The sequence below is a fragment of the Chiloscyllium punctatum genome, chromosome 19, assembly GCF_047496795.1.
Source record: "Chiloscyllium punctatum isolate Juve2018m chromosome 19, sChiPun1.3, whole genome shotgun sequence".
Taxonomy (NCBI): domain Eukaryota; kingdom Metazoa; phylum Chordata; class Chondrichthyes; order Orectolobiformes; family Hemiscylliidae; genus Chiloscyllium; species Chiloscyllium punctatum.
The window spans coordinates 36,614,791-36,631,481 of record NC_092757.1 but is presented as its reverse complement, the minus strand read 5'-3'; the positions used below and the strand labels follow the sequence as shown (position 1 = coordinate 36,631,481).

Here is a 16,691-nt window from a genome sequence, read left to right as displayed (position 1 = left end):
GGAACCCATGCAGACAGGGGGAGAATGTGCAAACTCCACACAGAGAGTCACCTGAGGCAGGGATTGAACCTGGGTTTTTGGCGCTGTGAGGCAGCAGTGCTAACCATTGTGCCACTGTGCCACTTCTTGCGTTGTTGAAGCAGCATTCAACCAGGCAACCAGGATTCCATATCACACCTAACTTATGTCTTGTAAGGTGGGGAGTCAGGAGGTGAGTTGAGCGCTGCAAGACTTTTTGCCTCTGCCCTGATCATGTATCAACAGTTGTATGGTCAGTCCTGTTCAGTTTCTCATCAATATTACACCACGGAATGCTGCTCAAAAATAATATTGCTGTTGAATGTCAACAAGGAATACTCAGATTTTCTCTTGTTGAAAATGGCCTTTGCCAGGCAGGGATGTGACACAGCTGTTACTTGCCACTTATGCAGATTTTAGATGCTGGCCAGGTCTTGCTACATGTGGATATGCAATTTTTGAGAACATTTTTAGCTTAGGTTGGGGTTCAGATTGTAAAATTGTTCTCAGTGAGAACAAGCCTACTAGCTCAGCGAGCAAACTTGCAACCTGAGCATATGGATATGCGTTACATCAGTACCTGAGCAGTTGAAAATGATGCTGAATATTGTCCAATCGTCAACCAACATCCCTGCTTCTGAAGGGAAAGTGATTGGCAAAGCAGCTGAAGATGGTTGAGCCAAAGACTCGACCCTGAGGAACTTCCCTCTAACTAAGATGGCCTGGATTCTCAAGCCCCCATTTGTTTCACAAGTGAGACATGACACGTCTGAATAGGTTGGTTAAAAATGTCACCTGCAGAAAAATCCAGAGATTCAAATAGACTGCTGTTTGTTTTAAAGATCACCTGAGGGTGAAGCTGGTATAAAGCTATCGCCGAGGACACTGCAGCACCCGGGTAATGGGTTCTGAAGAAGATGCACACAGGACTGGAATGGTTCACTCTGTTTCTCTGTCCACATCTCCTGCCAGACCTGCTGACCTCCTCCAGCACTGTCTGATTGACTCTCAGATTTTCAGCATCTGCATGAGTCACCCTCAGGCCCCGCCCGGTATTGTGACATCACGGAACAACTGCGCATGCGTCCGGATCCCCGGCCAAGATGGCGGCAGTTAAACTTGGAACCGCGATACATTTCACCGCAAGTTTTTTTTCAAGGTGCTTGCTTGTCGCTGAAAGAGTTTATAAACGTTCTCCAGTTCCTGCAGCCTTACCATGTGCAAAAGCTCATCTCTTTCCATTTCCAACGGAGATAAAGTCGGTACTGCCAATTTGCTGCTCTCGCCTGTCGTGAGGAGAGAGGGCTTTCTCCACTGCGGGGCATACTGGGTAGCTACACCCGCCATTGAATTCAGTTCTTACAGAAGATTGATTCTGTTCATGTATAACTTTTTTTCCCTGTATTCCAACCTTTTATTTTCAAATAATCTTTGGAAGAACATAATTGGCGGTTAGAAAATTATCTTAAAATGGGATGCATCTATCAAATCTACAACATAACCTTGTCATTAAGGTACGAGATCACCAAATCATTTTGTAAATTCCCGTCCTGAGTTGATGGTGGTGAATTTTGGAAACTCCTCTAACAGGTGGATGTTTAGCACTCAATCCAAGAGATATATTTGTTTATTCTGAATGTGTGTCAACTTGTGTCTTTTGTCAGGGAGGTAAAAACAATGACTGCAGATGCTGGAAACCAGATTCTGGATTAATGGTGCTGGAAGAGCACAGCAGTTCAGGCAGCATCCAAGTAGCTTCGAAATCGACGTTTCAGGCAAAAGCCTTTTGCACCACTAATCCAGAATTGTGTCTTTTGTCATTTCATTTTGCAGAGAAATGGAAGTAATGAAAACTGAATCCAGTTCTGTGCTATCTTCTCAGCTACAAGGTCCAGCTGGAGAGTTTACATTGAACCATGACATTGGTTCAGAGGTGAATATTATTGAGCATTCATCTATAATTCAATACTGAACTTGCTTTGCTGTGGTTCATTGGTCAGGCCCTGGTGTGATCCCTTTACTGTGGATCTGAATCCATGTCCATCCATTGTTCTGTATCATCCCTGTCCTCCATGACAATCTCTTTTCCATTGTCCAACCTGTGCCACCTTTAATAATGAGGATTTTTATCTGATGTGATAGTTTATTGTTATTCCTTCCAGTCATGTTCAAATGAGGGTTTCATCACTGCATGTCCCTTAGCTATGTACTCCACTTGTACATGTGGCCTCCCTCACAAACATCATTCAGACTTTCCTATGCTTCTGCATGCTTTTATTCTTCATTCTCCCTCTTACACACTGTATTCCCTTCCCTGTTCTTACCACCCCACCTCCCCTTCTCTGTTCTTACCAATCCACCTCCCCCACAACCCCTATCTCTCTCTTTCATCTCTGAGAGGCCCGAGTCTTTTCTCAGTCCAGATCCTTCCTTGATGCATAATTTTTAAAGAGTTACATAGAACATGAAACAATGCAGCACAGGAACGGGCTCATGACGTTTTGTTGAACATGCCGCCCAAAACCCTTTGTGCAGTCAGCCTGAAATCAAACGGTTGTTAGCCTGACAGTAAGTCGGGAACATGCTGTACTGTATTATAAAGGATGTGACAATGAATGATAACTGGACGCTTAGAAACAATGGTTGTATAGAAGCAGAATATTTTTAAATCTGTTGGATTCTGTATTTTGATGTGAGCATTAGTGGCAGAATAGATAAGGGTGTGGGAGGCTATTGGTTGGGGGGATTTTTAAATTTCAGAGGCATTTTGACAAGTTTCAACAGGGGCTAAAGTATAGTGAGGGAGAGAATAGGGCCTCTGAAAGGTCAATGAGGCCGTCTGTGTGCAATCACAGTTGATGGGGGAGATCTGAAAAAAAAAGGTGTTAGGATTTACTGTGGGGAATCCAGGAGAAAACTGCAAAAGGAGCGCTCTGTCAGCCCAACGCCCCACCCACCCCCTTCCCATGGCCATCTTCTGACCCAAGTGTAACAGAGTCTGTGGAAGGTCACATCAGTCTGAACAGTCACCGATAGACTCCCCCTAAGAGTAGGAGAGAGTCAGTCTCGTCTGTGAGCCATCACCAATGCAATGATGAGAGAGGAAAGTTGAATACCCTCTCAATTATCCCAGTGCCTTTGTTACAAATTCAAATAATTCCCTGTTAATGTAGTTTTTCACAATGTAATTCTGCAAAGGAGCCTTAACACTGGCCTTCCACTTCTTTGTTCTGACCCTTATTACCCATATGACTGATAATCTAAGGCCACGATATTTTCTTCATCATCCCACTGTTATCCCTAACGATGAGAGATCCCCATCCTGCTTCCCATTCTGCCTGACTTTCCACAATGTTGTGTAGCTGTGAATATTAATGCCCCATCTGCTTATTCACCCTGTGACCATGTCTCCCTGATGTTGATTAGATAGAAATCACAAGTCACACGTGCATATCCCTGATTGCAAATACTTAGTGCATTCAAACTTAGAAACAGTAATTTACTTTTTATCACAATTTCCTATCACAAACATATTTGCTGATGTACAATTTTAGTTAAACTCCCTTCCTGTTTCTTTGTTTCCCCTCAGCCATGTTCCCATGTTTCAATATTTCAACCTTTCCCCATGGAATTGGGATTTCCTTTCAGCTGCGCCCTGTCCCTCCTCAAGTGTGTCAGTTTAAAGTGCTCTGCATAATCCTGGTCATATGATTGACCAGGGCACTGGTTCCACCACTGTACCATCCCAATAAAGCAGCTGACTTCTTCCTGAGAACTTGTAGCAGTTCCCACTGCATCAGACTCACTTCTTCTGACACCATTGTTTGATTCTGAAAATCTGCTGCACTCTGGTGATATCACTCAATATCTCTCCATGTGGTATCCCTCACTGTGTGGGTCTAATTGCTGCCTCTATCAGCGCCTCTCACTCCTGCATTTGGTCTGAGATTCTGAGCCAACAGAATTCTCCACTCCAGAGAGATGCAGCAGCACAGGCCAGGGATGGAGACTGGGATTTTCCAGGTCTCTGTTGGACTCACTGCTACTTGACATGAGTCATCCTCACTGCCTCAGTCTAACTTCCCATGCTGTCTGATTCTCTGTCTCCTGTGGGTAATCAGGATGTTCCTGACTTAGCCGAATTCCTAATTCCTGTCCATTACCACATTGAAGACAATTAGTCAGCCAGAGAGATGGAGAGTGAGATCTGGAGCCTTCAGTAAATCCTGCAGCCGGTAAGATCACTCACAGTAAACACCACAGGGAGGGGTTAGTGGTCTTCTGTATTCAGACCCGGAAGACAGGACATAGACACAGAGCTGGGCAAGGAACAGCAACATTCTAGGCTTCATTCCCACCATTTTGTGAGAGTCCTGCTCACCCCTGCTGTATTGGTCCTCACTGTGACAGCACAAAAGATCCCAGGCATCAATCCTGGCCCATGCTATATTAGTGATCTCTGTAATATCCTCCAATCCCAATAATCCTTCCTCTGTTTGGAATCTCCTCTAATCCACACATTGCTCTCTGTCTCAGTCAGGTTTTCCAATCCCTAACACTCTAATCCCTAAGTTTTTCCAGTAGATACTAAATTCCTTCATCCCTGTAAACCCTGACAGTGCTGTTTATCCCTGTCAGCTCTCTTATCAACACCACCCTCCAGGTCAATGTATTTGTCTTTAATTTCTTCATCTGTCCCTATCTGTGCAAACTTCTCCAGCTCCTACAATCCTTCCTTAGCTGTGAAAAAATTGCAATCTCCTTATCCTTCTCCAATTCTTCGATCTTAATCTATTTAAACTTTACCCTCAACCCCGCCACCCCACCAACCCTCCCGACCAACGGAACCTCTTTCAGTTTGTGCAACCTACCCCATCTGTGTAAATGTCTCCAACCCAGCAACCTGGCATTCTCCATTGTCTTCCTATATGTGTCGCCTCCAGAGCCTCGAAGCCTTCTTATAGTCTTTAAGCGTTTTCAGTCACTACAACCTTCCATATCTCTGTTAGTATATACAATACTCTTCTCCCTGAAACACCATGAAACTCCCAGACAACTATAGACCGGTGAGCTTGACGTCAGTGGTGGGCAAGTTGTTGTAGGGAATTCTGAGGGACAGGTTGTACATGTATTTGGAATGGCAAGGACTGATTCGGAATAGTCAACATGGCTTTGTGCGTGGGAAATCATATATCACAAACTTGATTGAATTTTTTGAAGAAGTAACAAAGAGGATTGATGAGGGCAGAGCGGTAGATGTGATCTATATGGATTTCAATAAGGCGTTCGACAAGGTTCCCCGTGGGAGATTGATGAGCAAGGTTAGATCTCATTGAATACAGGGAGAAGTAGCCATTTAGATACAGAACTGGCTCAAAGGTAGAAGGCAGAGGGTGGTGGTGGAGGGTTGTTTTTCAGATTGGAGGCCTGTGATCAGTGGAGTGCCACAAGGATTGCTGTTGGGTCCTCTACTTTTTGTCATTTACATAAATGATTTGGATGCAAGCATCAGAAGTACAGTTAGTAAGTTTGTAGATGACACCAAAATTGGAGGTGTAGTGGACAGCGAAGAGGGTTACCTCAGATTACAACAGGATCTGGACCAGATGGGCCAATGGGCTGAGAAGTGGCAGATGGAGTTTAATTCAGATAACCACGAGGTGATGCATTTTGGGAAAGCAAATCTTAGCAGGACTTAATGGTAAGGTCCTAGGGAGTGTTGCTGAACAAAGAGACCTTGGATAGCAGGTTCATAGCTCCTTGAAAATGCAGTCGCAGGTAGATAGGATGGTGAAGAAGGCGTTTGGTATGCTTTCGTTGATTGGTTAGAGTACTGAGTACAGAGGTTGGGAGGTCATGTCGTGGCTGTACAGGACATTGGTTAGGCCACTGTTGGAATATTGCGTGCAATTCTGATCTTCTTCCTGTCGGAAATATATTGTAAAACTTGAAAGGGTTCAGAAAAGATCTACAAGGATGTTGTCAGGGTTGGAGGATTTGAGCCATAGGGAGAGGCTGAACAGGATGGGGCTGTGAGAGGTTTACAAAATTATGAGGAGCATGAATAGGGTAAATTGGCGAAGTCTTTTCCATGGGGTTGGTGAGTCCAGAACTAGAGGGCATTGGTTAATGGTGAGAGGGAATAGATATAAAAAAGACCTAAGGGGCAACTTTATCACAAAGAGGAATGAGTGGCCAGAGCAAGTGGTGGAGGCTAGTATAATTGCAACATTTAAGAGGCATTTGAAAGGGTATATGAATTGGAGGAGTTTAGAGGGATATAGGCCAGGTGCTGGCAGGTGGGACGAGATTGGGTTGGGGTATCTGTTCAGCATGGACAGGTTGGACCGAAGTGTTTGCTTCCATTCTGTACATCTCTATGACTGTCCGTCTGTACTTATCAGTCTGCCTGCCTCTATCCGATATCCATGCCTATCTCTATCCCCAGAATCTAATCCAGCTCCCTCTATCTCTGTAAAGTCCTCCAATCCCCAAACCCCTTTTGTCCTACTGACATTCTTGACCAGATGTAACTCTGTTTATCTCTAACATCCTCAAGCCCCTGTAAGCCTCCCTACCTCTGTAACCTGTACCTATCTGGTTAATCCCCACTACTGAGGTGTGACTCCCTGAATTCGCCATAAGGCAGATGGAGCGAGAGTGAACAGATATGATGGAACTGTCATTCCAGAGATTTGGCTACAGAATGACCATCACAAGGAAGTGAATACTGAAGGGTTTTTGGGATCGAGAACAGGCTAGGCAAAAAAACCAACAAGTTGTGAAGAAAGAATGAGGTGAATGCATTAATGAGACATTCATGTGAACTGAAGATCAAAATTTTGAGTCTTATTTGAGTGGAGCTGAGAATAAGCAAGCAGCAGCAACCGTCAGCAGGAATTCTTTTATAGGAACCACCCAGTGATGGTAATGTCAATATGGTTACAGTCAGGACACTGAATGTACTTGTAGCAAGGGCAGTACCGTAACTCTGTGGAAAATGGTCTCCATCCTGACTGTATCAGCACTGTAATGGATGGAATCCTGGATTGTATACAAGATGGTTTTCTATAACATCACATCAAGGATTGTGTGGAGTTTGCACATTCTCCCCGTGTCTGCGTGGGTTTCTTTCAAGTGCTCCGGTTTCCTTCCACAGTCCAAAAATATGTGGGTTAGGTGAATTGCCAGTAGTGTTAGGTGAAGTGGTAAATGTAGGGGAATGGGTCTGGGTGGGTTGCACTTGGGCGGGTTGGTATAAACTTGTTGGGCTGAAGGGGCTGTATCCACACTGTAAGTAATGTAATGTAATGTAATCTAATCTCCAGAAAAGGAGCCATCCACAAAATTGTGGTTGATGGTCAAAATTTGACCATCTATTGCAGGTCAAATGCTGCGTAATAATAAATATCTAATAATCCCATTATAAAGGAGTTTTGTGAGCAGAGACCCATAATGTTATGCAGGATATATTGAGTTTGAGTTCAGACCATGAGATGGAGGAGTGGAATTAGGCCATTTGGCCCATTGAGGATGCTCTGCCCTTCAGTCAGATCATGGCTGATCTGATGATCCTCCACTCTCTTTGCCTGCCTTTTCCACAAAACCCTTGTTTCCCTGATTCATTAAAATCTGACCAAGCCTGTTGTCAATATTCTTAATGACCCAGCCTCGACAGCCCCCCGCAGTCAGGAATTCCCTCAGAGTCACTACCATCTGAGGGAAGACATTTCTCCTCATCTCCATCTTAAATGGGTGAGCCCTTGCTGGGATTTTCTGCCCTCTGGTTACTCATTCACATACAACTGAAACGAAAGGAAGTGACAGAGATAATTATTACAGATGACATGAAAATTGGTGGAGTTGGGGTTAATGAGCAAGGAGATCCAAGGTTGCAGGAGGTTACAGATCAATAGGAAAGATGTGCAGAGAAATGACAAATTGAGTTTAATCTGGACAAGTGTGAGGTTGTGTCAAGTTCAAGAAGAAACATAGGATACTGAGCGATATTGATATGCAGAAGGATCTTGGTGCAAGTCAGTAACTCCCTGAAAATGGCAACAGAAGTGTTTCAGATGGGAAAGAAAGCAAATGGAACATTGGCCTTCATCGGTCACAACGTTGCATAAAGTGGGTTGCATCTGATGTTGTAATTGATAAAATGTTTGTTTGGCCACATTTGGAGTACTGTGTGCAGTTCTCATCTCCACACAATAGGAAGGTTGGGGAGGCTTTGGAGAGGGTGCAAAAGGGGTTTGTCAGCACATTGCCTGTGTTTAGGGTTTTGAAGGGAGTGTTAGGTATAAGAGGAAATTAAACAAAGTTGGGTTGCTTTGTGAGAATATCCGAAGCTGACAGGTGACCAGGTACAGGAAAATAAAATTATGGCAGGGACAGATCATGTGGAATTTCAGAATTTCTTTTCCAATGTGTAAATTTCAAATAGTAGCGCACCTAGGTATAAGGTGAGAAAGAGGAAGTTTAAACAAGATGTGTGAGCCATGTTTTTTTTTAACGTAGAGAGTGGAAGTTACTGAGGGAGGGCGGAGAAGCAGAAATATGAGCAAAGCATTGAAGTGGCATTTGGACAGAAACATGAACAGGCAGAGAATAGAGGGATATGGACCATGTGCAGGTAGATAGGACTAGTTTGGAATAACACCATGGACAGCACAGCCATGGTGGGCCGAAGGGCCTATTACTGTGCTGTACTGATCTGCTTTCTAACTTCCCGGCATCTAACCTGTCAAAGGACCCCAGAATCTTGAATGTTTCATTCAATTTCTCTCTCAACTTTTCTGAATGTCAATGGGTTCAACCTCAAACTTCTCCACCTCTTCTCATTAGAAAATCCCTCCATTCGCAGGATCAGCCGAGTGACCCTTCTCTGGCCTGCCTCCAATGTGACAATGTCATTCCTTAGGGCACACAGACTGCTCATAATATTCTAGGTGTGGTCTGACTTGTACCTTACCCTAGATCTCCCTCTTTTTAGATGCCATTCACTTTGTAATAAATACCAGCATATGATTTGCCTTCTCTATTACCTGCTAACTCTGTGAGCTACCTTTTTCATATTGATAAACAAGAATTCCCACAACCCTTTTTGTTGCCAGTCTGAAACCAATTACTGTTTGCCTGATAGTATGGGTGGCACGGTGGCACAGTGGTTAGCACTACTGCCTCACAGCGCCAGAGACCTGGGTTCAATTCCCGTCTCAGGCGACTGACGGTGTGGAGTTTGCACATTCTCCCCGTTTCTGCGTGGGTTTCCTCTGGGTGCTGCGGTTTCCTTCCACAATCCAAAAATGTGCAGGTTAGGTGAATTGGTCATGCTAAATTCCACCTAGTGTTAGTTGCAGGGGTAAATGTAGGAGAATGCGTCGGTGTGGCCCGAAGGGCCTGTTTCTACACTGTAAGTAATCTAATCTAAGTCAGGAACATGCTGAAATGTGTTAGAAAGGATGTGTCAATATGCAATAACTAGACCCTTAGAAACACACTTTATACAAGATAATTTGTTTTTGACCCTGTTAGATTTTACTTGTTGGTGTGAATATAATTGACAGAGTAGATAAGGGTGTAGGAGATGTGTGGTGGTACGGAGGATATGGATAATTTGAATCTTCAAAAGCCTTTGCACAAGTTTCAAGAAGAGCTAATGAGTAACCTGGTCGAGAATAGGGCCCGTTAAAGATCAATGAAGTCACCTATGTGTGGAACTAGAGGAAATGGGTGAGATATTAGACAAAACAGTCTTGTCAGTATTTACTGTGGAGAAAGAGGTGGAAGCGCGGGAAGTTGGGAAATAAATAGTGATGTCTTGGAAAGAATCCTCAGAGAAGAGAAAGTGCTGGAGTCTTAAAACAAATAAAGGTCGATCGATCTTCAGTAGCTCATTAGGTCGATCCTGGAACATTGTGGGAAGCTAGGGAAGAGATTGCAGTGTCCCTAACAGAGATATTTACATTATCAACAGACACAGTGAGGTACCGGAAGACTGGAGGGAGACTAATGCTGTTCCATCACTTTAGGGCTGCAGGGAAAAGCCAGGAAATTACAGCCCAGTGATGGGTAAGTTGTTGGAGGAGCTTCTGAGTGAAAGGAGCTACGTATATTTGGAAGGGCAAGGGCTGACTAGAGTTAGTCAGGCATGACTTTGTGAGTGGATAACAGTGTTTCACAAAGCAGATGGATTCTTCGAGGAGGTGGAGACAGTGAGGTCTGCAGATACTGGAGATCAGAGTTGAGAGGGTGTTGCTGGAAAAGCACAGCATCCGTGGAGCAGGAAAATCGGCATTTCAGGCCGGAGCCCTTCATCAGGAATGAGGAAGTTGCCAAGAAATAGATGAAGGCAGAGCAATCAATGTTGTCCACATGGACTTCAGCAAAGCATTTGACAAGTTTCCAAGGGATTTAGAACGTCCAGTCAAGAGGAAGAAGGAAGCTGACTTAAGGTTGAGGAAGCAAGAATCAAATAGAACTCAAGAGGGTTACATGGGGCAGCACGGTGTCTCCGTGGTTAACACTGCTGCCGCATAGCGCCAGGGACTTGATTTTAATTCCAGCCCCCGGTGACTGTATGTGGAGTTTGCATGTTCTCCCATCGTCTGTGTGTGTTTCCTCCTGGTGCTCTGCTTTCCACCGACATCCCTAAGATGTGCAGGTTAGGTGACTCAGCCATGCTAAATTACCCAGAGTGTTCAAGGATGTGTAGGTTTGGCATTTTAATCAGGGAATATGTAGAGTAATATGGTGGGGGAATGGGTCTGGTTGGGATACTCTTTGGAGGGTTGGTAAGGAGTTGTTGGGCCAAATGGCCTGTTTCCACACTGTAGGGATTCTTTGAAGGTACCAGGAAGGAACTGAAGAATGGACTTCGGACAGCTTGAACGGGGCATGAAAAAAACATTGTTGGGAAGGATTAAGGAAAACTGTAAGGCATTCTCCACTTACATGTGGAACAAGAGCATGGCCAGAGTGAGGGTAGGGCTGATTAGGGATAGTGGAGGGAACTCGTGTCTGGAGTCGGAGGAGGTAGGGGAGGCCCTTAATAAATACTATGCCTCAGTATTTGTGAAGACAGCATGAAAAGGACTGAATCATGTTTACAAGTTGATGTTAAGAAGGAGGATGTGCTGAGAATTTTGTAAAACATAAGAATCGATAAATCTGCCGCACCCGAAGGGATATTTCCAAACTTACTACAGGAAGCGAGGGAAGAGATTGTTGAACCTTTGGTGATGACCTTTGCACCCTCACTGTCAACTGGAGTCGTACCAGATGATTGGAGGCAGGAAAATGTTATTCCCTTGTTCAGGAAAGGGAATAGAGACAATCTTTGGAATTCCAGGCCTGTCAGTCTTATGTCTGCGGTGTGCAGATTATTGGGGAGGACTCTAAGAGATAGGATTTGGGATTCATAGTTTGATTAGAGATAGTCAGCATGGCTTTGTAAGGGGCAGGTCATGCCTTACAAATCTTATTGAATCCTTAGAGAATGTGACACAACACATTTATGGCTCATTCAGAAATTACAGAGACATGGGATACAGGGAAACCTTTCTGTCCGGATTCAGAATTCGTGGCTCACAGAAGACAGAAGATGATGAAAGATGGAAAGCATTCAGCCTGGAGCTCACTGACCAGTGGTGTTCTGCAGGGATTGGTTCCGGAACTTTGCTGTTTGTGATTTTTATAAATGCCTTGGATATGTGAGTGGAAGAGTGGGTTAGTAATTTTGCCATTGTCACAAAGTTTGGTGGAGTGGTGGATAGTGTGGAGGGCTGTTGTAGGTTGCAACAGGACATTGACAGGATGCAGAGCTGGGCTGAGAAGTGGCATATGGAGTTCAACCTGGAAAAGTGTGAAGTGATTTATTTCGGAAAGTTGAACTTGATTTTATATTACAGGGTTAAATGCGGGAGACTTGGAAATGTGGAGGGACAGAGGGATCTTGGGTTCCATGCCCACAGATCCCTCAAAGTTGCCACCCAAGCTGACAGAGTTGTTAAGAAGGAATCTGTTGTGTTGCCTCTCATCAGCTGGGGGATTGAGTTTTAAAGCCATGAGGTTAGGAATAAAAGAATGACTAGGGAAGGAATAGGTCCAATCAAGGATAGTAATGGGAAGTTGCGTGTGGAGGCTGAAGAGATTGGGGAGGCGCTGAATGAATACTTTTCGTCAGTATTCACTCAGGAACAGGACATTGTTGTCGATATGAATACTGAGGCACGAATAAGTAGAATGGATGGCTTTGAGATATGTAGAGAAGAGGTGTTGGAAATTCTGGCAAGGGTGAAAATAGATAAGTCCCCTGGGCCTGATGGCATTTATCCTAGGATTCTCTGGGAAGCAAGGGAGGAGATTGCAGAGCCATTGGCCTTGATTTTTGTGTCCTCTTTGTCAACAGGAGTAGTGCCGGAGGACTGGAGGCTAGCAAACGTGGTTCCCTTGTTCAAGAAGGGGAGTAGGGATAATCCTAGTAACTATAGGCCAGTGAGTCTCACTTCTGTTGTGGGCAAAGTCTTAGAGAGAATTGTAAGGGATAGGATTTGTGCACATCTGGATAAGAATGATGTGATCAAGGATAGTCAGCATGGTTTTGTGAAGGGCAGGTCGTGCCTCACAAACCTTATTGAATTCTTTGAGAAGGTGACTAAGGAGGTAGATGAGGGGAAAGCGGTAGATGTGGTATATATGGATTTTAGTAAGGCGTTTGATAAGGTCCCCCATGGTAGGCTACTGCAGAAAATACAGAGATATGGCATAGAGGGTGAGTTGGAGGTTTGGATTAGGAATTGGCTCTCTGGAAGAAGACAGAGGGTAGTAGTTGATGGCAAAGGTTCATCTTGGAGTGCCGTCACTAGCGGTGTTCCGCAAGGATCTGTTTTGGGACCATTGCTGTTTGTCATCTTTATAAATGACCTGGAGGAAGGGTTAGAAGGTTGGGTGAGCAAGTTTGCGGATGATACGAAAGTCGGAGGAGTTGTAGACAGTGAGGAAGGATGTGGCAGGTTACAGCGGGATATAGAGAAGCTGCAGAGCTGGGCAGAAAGGTGGCAAATGGAGTTCAATGTAGGTAAGTGTGAAGTGATTCACTTTGGTAAGAGTAATAAAAAGATGGATTACTGGGCTAATGGTAGACTACTTGGTAGTGTGGAAGAGCAGAGGGATCTTGGTGTCCATGTACACAGATCTCTGAAAGTTGCCACCCAGGTAAATAGTGCAGTGAAGAAGGCATATGGCGTACTGGCTTTTATTGGTAGAGGAATTGAGTTCCGGAGTCCTGAGGTCATGCTGCAGTTGTATAAGACTCTGGTGCGGCCGCATCTGGAATATTGTGTGCAGTTTTGGTCGCCATACTATAGGAAGGATGTGGAGGCACTGGAACGGGTGCAGAGGAAGTTTACCAGGATGTTGCCTGGTATGGTAGGAAAATCCTATGAGGAAAGGCTGAGGCACTTGGGGTTGTTTTCATTGGAGAAAAGAAGGTTTAGGGGTGATTTGATAGAGGTGTACAAGATGATTAGGGGGTTAGATAGGGTTGACAGTGAGAACCTTTTTCCACGTATGGAGTCAGCTATTACAAGGGGGCATAGCTTTAAATTAAGGGGGGGTAGATATAGGACTGATGTTAGGGGTAGGTTCTTCACTCAGCGAGTCGTAAGTTCATGGAATGCCCTGCCAGTAGCAGTAGTGGACTCTCCCTCTTTATGGGTATTTAAGCGGGCATTGGATAGGTATATGGAGGATAGTGGGTTAGTGTAGGTTAGGTGGGCTTTGATCGGCGCAACATCGAGGGCTGAAGGGCCTGCACTGCGCTGTATTCTTCTATGTTCTATGTTCTATGTTATGCTGCAGCTCTTTGGAGCCCTGGTTAGACCCCACTTGGAATATTGTGTTCAGTTCAGGTTCCCTCATTACAGGACGGATGTGGAAGCTTTAGAGAGGGTAAAGAGGAGATTTACCAGGATACTGCCTGGACTGGAGGGCATGTCTTATGAAGAAAAGTTGAGGGAGCTAAGGCTTTTCTCATTGGAGTGAAGAAGGGTGAGGGGTGACATGGTCGAGGTGAACAAGATGGAGTGAGGCGTAGACAGTAAATAATGCGAGACTTCTTTTTTGCATGGCATAAATGGCTATTATGAGGGGGAATAATTTTAAGGTGATTCAGAGGTAGGATTTTTACACAGAGTGGCGGGTGGGTGGAATGCACTGCCAGCAGTGGTAGTAAAATTAGATACATTAGGTACGTTTAGTAGACTCTTGGATAGGCACATGGATGATCGTAAAATGAAGGGTACATAGTTAGCTTGATGTTACAGTCGGATAAAAGGTTGGCATGACATTATGGCCGAAGTGTCTTGTGCTGTACTGTTCTGTGTTCTACCTTCCATGTGTTAAACTGAGTAATAAGCTCAGATCAATGCAAAAGGATATGGCATTCAGGAGGAGCTAGTTAATTTACAAAATTGGCTTGATGGTAGGAGACAGAGGGTGGTGGCAGACATGTTGTTTTTCTAACCGGATGCATGTTTGCCATTTGGATAAATGGTTTGGAAGGGAATATTGGCTTCCTGGTAAGTAAGTTTTTTGAGTGACACTGGAATTGGTGGTAAAGTGGAGAGTGAAGAAGGCTAACTGTGATACAACAGGATGGACAGTACTGCTGGGATAGTGGGCTGAAGAATAGCAGATGAAGTTAATTAGATAAAGGTGAAGTGTTCCATTTTGGTGAAACAAACCAGGGTGGGACTTGTACAGTTAACGTTCTGGCCTTGGGTGGTGTTGTCAATCAGAGACCCAGGGATGCAGGTACACAGTTCTTAGAATGTAGTGTCACAGGTAGACAGGTTGGTGAAGAAAGTGTTTGGGATGGTTACCTTCATAGGGCAGAGCATTGAGAGTAGGAGTTGGGATGTCAGGTTTGGCTGTACAAGACATTGGTGGGGTCACCATAAAAGCATTGTTGATCAGTCAGATGAACTCATCTGGTTCACTTACATCATTTAGGGAAGGACAGCTGGCACTCTAACCTGCTCTGGCTTACATGTGACGACAGACCAACAGCAATATGGCTGTATCTGAGCTACTCTCTGGGCGATTATCAGTGGGGACAAAGAATGCTGGTCCAATCAGTGACACCCATATCCCATGAATGAATAAATAAAAATACATATGTCCCTCCCTACTTCTGCACACATCTCCGGCTGGAGCAATTCGTCCTGGCTTTGTCACACCCTGACCACTCTCTGTAACAAGTGCTCCCTCAGGACCTCAGACAGGGCTCCCTCAGGACCTCAGACAGGGCTCCCTCAGGACCTCAGACAGGGCTCCCTCAGGACCTCAGACAGGGCTCCCTCAGGACCTCAGACAGGGCTCCCTCAGGACCTCAGACAGGGCTCCCTCAGGACCTCAGACAGGGCTCCCTCAGGACCTCAGACAGGGCTCCCTCAGGACCTCAGACAGGGCTCCCTCAGGACCTCAGACAGGGCTCCCTCAGGACCTCAGACAGGGCTCCCTCAGGACCTCAGACAGGGCTCCCTCAGGACCTCAGACAGGGCTCCCTCAGGACCTCAGACAGGGCTCCCTCAGGACCTCAGACAGGGCTCCCTCAGGACCTCAGACAGGGCTCCCTCAGGACCTCAGACAGGGCTCCCTCAGGACCTCAGACAGGGCTCCCTCAGGACCTCAGACAGGGCTCCCTCAGGACCTCAGACAGGGCTCCCTCAGGACCTCAGACAGGGCTCCCTCAGGACCTCAGACAGGGCTCCCTCAGGACCTCAGACAGGGCTCCCTCAGGACCTCAGACAGGGCTCCCTCAGGACCTCAGACAGGGCTCCCTCAGGACCTCAGACAGGGCTCCCTCAGGACCTCAGACAGGGCTCCCTCAGGACCTCAGACAGGGCTCCCTCAGGACCTCAGACAGGGCTCCCTCAGGACCTCAGACAGGGCTCCCTCAGGACCTCAGACAGGGCTCCCTCAGGACCTCAGACAGGGCTCCCTCAGGACCTCAGACAGGGCTCCCTCAGGACCTCAGACAGGGCTCCCTCAGGACCTCAGACAGGGCTCCCTCAGGACCTCAGACAGGGCTCCCTCAGGACCTCAGACAGGGCTCCCTCAGGACCTCAGACAGGGCTCCCTCAGGACCTCAGACAGGGCTCCCTCAGGACCTCAGACAGGGCTCCCTCAGGACCTCAGACAGGGCTCCCTCAGGACCTCAGACAGGGCTCCCTCAGGACCTCAGACAGGGCTCCCTCAGGACCTCAGACAGGGCTCCCTCAGGACCTCAGACAGGGCTCCCTCAGGACCTCAGACAGGGCTCCCTCAGGACCTCAGACAGGGCTCCCTCAGGACCTCAGACAGGGCTCCCTCAGGACCTCAGACAGGGCTCCCTCAGGACCTCAGACAGGGCTCCCTCAGGACCTCAGACAGGGCTCCCTCAGGACCTCAGACAGGGCTCCCTCAGGACCTCAGACAGGGCTCCCTCAGGACCTCAGACAGGGCTCCCTCAGGACCTCAGACAGGGCTCCCTCAGGACCTCAGACAGGGCTCCCTCAGGACCTCAGACAGGGCTCCCTCAGGACCTCAGACAGGGCTCCCTCAGGACCTCAGACAGGGCTCCCTCAGGACCTCAGACAGGGCTCCCTCAGGACCTCAGACAGGGCTCC

At 46.3% G+C, this 16,691-nt stretch overlaps 1 long non-coding RNA gene across 2 annotated transcripts in view; it reads left to right on the top strand.

The window, feature by feature from the left end:
* The first annotated feature begins 1,091 nt into the window (after positions 1-1,091).
* The window catches only part of LOC140491271 (uncharacterized), a 40,033-nt gene continuing 24,433 nt past the window's right edge, over positions 1,092-16,691 (top strand). Inside the window, exons 1-2 of one of the 2 annotated variants that reach the window (XR_011963259.1) lie at positions 1,092-1,177; positions 1,852-1,951. This is a non-coding gene — a long non-coding RNA (uncharacterized lncRNA). Of the gene's footprint in view, positions 1,533-1,851; positions 1,952-16,691 lie in introns of both variants that reach the window. The other variant, XR_011963260.1, reaches the window with a different exon arrangement.